At 45.5% G+C, this 4,655-nt stretch overlaps 1 protein-coding gene across 4 annotated transcripts in view; it reads left to right on the top strand.

Annotated features, from left to right (window-relative positions):
* Positions 1-4,655, top strand: part of MARCHF8 (membrane associated ring-CH-type finger 8) — a 205,957-nt gene that overhangs the window by 8,744 nt on the left and 192,558 nt on the right. The gene's annotated exons all lie outside the window — the stretch shown is intronic.

The following is a 4,655-nucleotide window of genomic DNA, read 5'->3' as shown; positions in this document are numbered from 1 at the left end:
TCTAAAACCTGTCGTTTTCTTGTGGATTTGGAGGCAATTGGCTGGGAGTTCAGACAAATGGAGTGCAGTGGTTTTTGCTTAGAGTTTTAAGAGCAAGCTCCAGTAATAATAATAACAATGGTGGTATTTGTTAAGCACTTACTATGTGCCAAGCACTGATCTAAGCACTGGGGTAGATACAAGGTAATCAGGGTGTCCCACGAGGGGCTCAGTGTCATAATCCCCATTTTACAGATGTGATAATTGAGGCACAGAGAAGTTACTTGCTCAGAATCACACAGCTGATAAGTGGCAGAGCAGGGATTAGAACTCACAACCTCTGACTCCCAAACCTGGGCTCTTTCCGCTAAGCCACGCTGCTTAGTAGTTCTCTCACTATTTGGTGTGGGTGATTACCGAGCTGTGGAAGTGCTCAGCGGTCACTGCTCCAACCTCAGACACCAGAGTGGCACTCTTAACACTTCATTTGCGCTTTGGGAAACACCCATCCACCTTGCAGCAACTCCTTTCAGGAAATTCTTCCTCATGCCCATTTTAAATCCTCTGTTGCAGTTTACTTCTTTTCCTTCTTCCTGCCCTGTATGAAGTGGAGAGCCTCTGAGAGCCTCCTCCTCTTCTCCTTCTGACAGAAACACAAACTCCAGTGAACTCCTCCTTTCTTTCTCTTAAATTAGTCTGTCCTCTATATTTATTTTTCTTTTTCACTTTACTTGCCCAGATTTCTATTTCTTCCGTAGATGCTGCTCTTACCTGTGCTCCTCTCACACCATTTCTGCTTTCCCCTTAATCCAGTTCTTTCTTGCTACCCTCCCTTCTTTATTTTTTTAATGCTCTTTGTTAAGTCCTTGCTATGCGCCAGGCACTGTACTAAGCGCTGGGGTAGAGACAAGCTAATCGGGTCAGACACCTGTCCCTGTCCCACATGGGATTCACAGTCTTCATCCTCATTTTACAGGTGAGTTAACTGAAGTACAGAGAAGTGAAATGACTTCCCCAAGGACACACAGCAGATACATGGCAAAGCTGGGATTAGAACCCAGGTCCTTCTGACTCCAAGGTCCGTGCTCTATCCACTAGGCAATGCTGCTTCTCCCTTTTCTGCTACTCTCTTACTCTCTTTTATTCCTCTCTTCTCTCACTTCTGCATCACCCTGAGCATTCATCCCCCTTACCGGCCTCACAGTACTTATGCACATATCTGTAATTTATTAATTTATATTAATGTCTGTCTTCCCCTCTAGACCGTAAACTCATTGTGGGCAGGGAAAGTGTTCATTGCATGGTACTCGCCCAGGCGCTTAATACAGTGCTCTGCACACAGTAAATGCTCAATAAATTTGACTGACTCTTTTGGATTAAGGACAATTTCTATAGGTTGCCAGACTTGCTGAGAGTTGTAGTTCTTTTCTAGGCTTAATAATCTCCAGGTCGATGACTTTTTGCCCTCGCTTCCATTTTCTTATCCTACCAATTTGATACCTCACTGGACCCACATCAATTTCTCCAACCTCTGCAAAATGGAGAGTTTCAAATAACAGAACTATATTAAAATCTGAGAGTGAAGAGAGAAAGCCCTGTTTCATGTTAACTTTTAAAATATACCCTTTTGTGGGCAGGTAATCACCTTAGGGAATACTGTATTTTAGAGCTAGGTTTGCTCTATTTTGGTACAGAAGGCTCTCAGTAAATATCATTGATTGATTATTTTGGGGAGGCCTAGCCCCCCACCGATCCTAGCTACTGACATGGTGACTGACGCTCATCTGAAATCCTCAGACTTGGAGCCTGGGTAGTAGGAGCTGACAGAGCGTATCTTTGGTTAGTGTTTTTACTAAGCATTTACTATGTGCCAACCATTTTGCGAAGAGGCCGTTGTAGATACTAATAGAACCACTCAGACCCAGTCCCTGTCCCACAGTCACTCACAGTACTGGGGGAGGAGAACCGGTATTTAAATCCCCATTTTATAGGTAAGGAAACGGAGGCACAGAAGTTAAGTGACTTGCTCAAGGTGACACAGCAGCATGGCCTATTCATTTAATCGCATTTCCTGAGCGCTTACTGTGTGCAGAGCACTGTACTAAGCACTTGGAAAGTACAATTCAGCAACAGATAGTCCCTACCCAACAATGGGCTCACTGTCTAGAAGGGGGAGACAGACAACAAAACAAGTAGACAGGCATCAAAATAGATAAATAGAATTATAGATATATACATATCAAGTAGAAAGAGCACAGGCCTAGGAGTCAGAGGACCTGGGTTCTGATCCAGGCTCCACCATTTATCCTCTGGGTGACTTTGGGCAAGTCACTTAACTTCTTTGTACTTTAGCTAGCGCACCTGTAAAATGGGGATTACGTACCTGTTTTCCCTCCTACTTAGACTACGAGCTTGGGTGGGACAGGGCCTGCATCCAACCTGATTATCTTCAATTTACCCCTGCGCTTAGTACAGTGCCTAGCACTTAGCAAACGCTTAAACAGTATCGGGTTTAGGACCCAGTTCCCCCGACTCCCAGAAATGTGCTGTTTTCACTAGACCACATATTTAAGGAATAATACCCTCTTCATTCTTTTGGTACAAAAGTCTTAGAAACCCTAAGCCAACCCTCTCTTTTACAAATAAAACCAACCGGGCTATGTTGCCATCTGGTGTGATCTTGGTCTGTCAGCAGGTGTTAAGTTTGAACCCCAACACTCAAACAGCCAGCGTTGCAGCGGGGGAATTGTGCTCACAAAGACCGACCGAATGGGGTTTCAGCCAGTACCATCTTGCCTTGGGTGGGACATAGCGTGGCCAGAGAGAAAGGCCGTCTCTGAAGGAGATGACCGGCCCAACCTGGAAACTGGAGTGGACTGCTAAAACCTGCTACTGCCGGGGTCACCCTGGAGAGAAGCAGTTTGAGGAAGAGGCCAAGAAGGAAGAGGCAGAAACAAAACTGTGACTTCCTGCAAAGTCAGTCTTTAATTTGGTTTCCTACACGGTAGAAAGCGGCAGCTCTCAATTCCCCAGGGCCCGAGTGGGGCAACTTAAGCACGTGGTTTTGTTTGTGGGCACTGTAAATACAAAGCCGGTAGAATTAACCCAAACTATGGCTGTAGGTGAGCCGAGGTTACTACTGTTTGCTCGGGTAATATTCCTTCAGCTACCAAACTAGAACCATAACTTCATTTTCCTCTATGAATAATTCTGAGGCTTAGCAGTAAACAGATGAGTGAAAAGAGATTACTGAGAGAATATATTGTCCAGTGAGTGCTGAGAAACATTTAGGGGGTGCTTGGCTCCTTGTCTGGTATTTAGTAAAGAAGATCATAAGCAGTAGTAGTAATATCAGTAGTGTTCATTGATCTCCCACTTCTTGCAGTGGCTTGGGAAGTAAAGAATAAAGTGAAAGGATTCCTATCCACAAAGAGCTTATGCTCTAATGGAGGAGATGTACATGAAAATATTTACAGCTAGAGTGGTCAAAATGAACAACTGAAGAAAGGTGTGTGTGTATGAGTGCAAACATATATATTTTTCAATGGTATTTGTTAAGCTCTGACTGTGTGCCAGGCACTGTACTAAGCGCTGGGGTGGTTACAAGCAAATAATAATAATGTTGGTATTTGTTAAGCACTTATTATCTGCAGAGCACTGTTCTAAGCGCTGGGGTAGATATAGGGTAATCAGGTTGTCCCATGTAAGGCTCACAGTTAATCCCCATTTTACAGATGAGGTAACTGAGGCACAGAGAAGTTAAGTGACTTGCCCACAGTCACACAGCTGGCAAATGGCAGAGCCGGGATTCGAATCCATGACCTCTGACTCCCAAGCCCGGGCTCTTTTCACTGAGCCACATTGGACACAGTCCCTGACCCTCATGGGACTCCCGGTCTTAATCCCCATTTTTCAAATGAGGGAACTGAGAGATGAAGTGATTTGCCCAAGGTTACACAGCAAAGTGGCAGAATTGGGATTAGAACTCAGATCCCTCTGACTTCCAGGCCCATGCTAAAGTCACACAGCCAACATTTGGTGGGGCTGGGAATAGAACCTAGGTCCTTCTGACCACCAGGCCCGTGCTCTGTCCATTAGGCCAAGCTGCTTCGTATAAATGCATATATCGTTCTAGGAATCAACCTCCATATCAAACAAAAACTTCTCACTTCAAAGCTGTCCATCCCCTTGCCCCCTTCTACCTCACCTCCCTTCTCTCCTTCTCCAACCCAGCCCACACACTCCGCTCCTCTGCCGCTCACCTTCTCACTGGGCCTCGTTCTCACCTCGTTCTTGTAGTAAGTACAGGGGTGGATACAAGCAAATCGGATTCCACACAGTCTCTGTCACACCTGGAGTTCACAGTCTTAATCCCCATTTTACAGATGAGATAACTGAGTCATGGAGTGATGTGATTTGCCCAAGGCCACACAGCAGACAAGGGACAGAGCTGGGATTAGAGCCCACGAAATTCTGACTCGCAGGCTTGGCTTTATACACTACACCATGGTAACTGCGGTGCCGAGAAATTAAGTGATTTGCCGAAGGTCACACAGCAGACAGATGGCAGAGCCAGGATTAGAACCCAGGTCCTTCTGACTCCCAGGCCTGTGCTCAACCCTCTAGGTCACACCGTGTGTATCCTCTTTGTAAATGCTGATTCCCTTCATCCCCTG

Source organism: Ornithorhynchus anatinus, chromosome 3, assembly GCF_004115215.2.
Source record: "Ornithorhynchus anatinus isolate Pmale09 chromosome 3, mOrnAna1.pri.v4, whole genome shotgun sequence".
NCBI classification, from domain to species: Eukaryota; Metazoa; Chordata; class Mammalia; order Monotremata; family Ornithorhynchidae; genus Ornithorhynchus; species Ornithorhynchus anatinus.
This window is presented reverse-complemented; position numbering and strand designations above follow the sequence as displayed.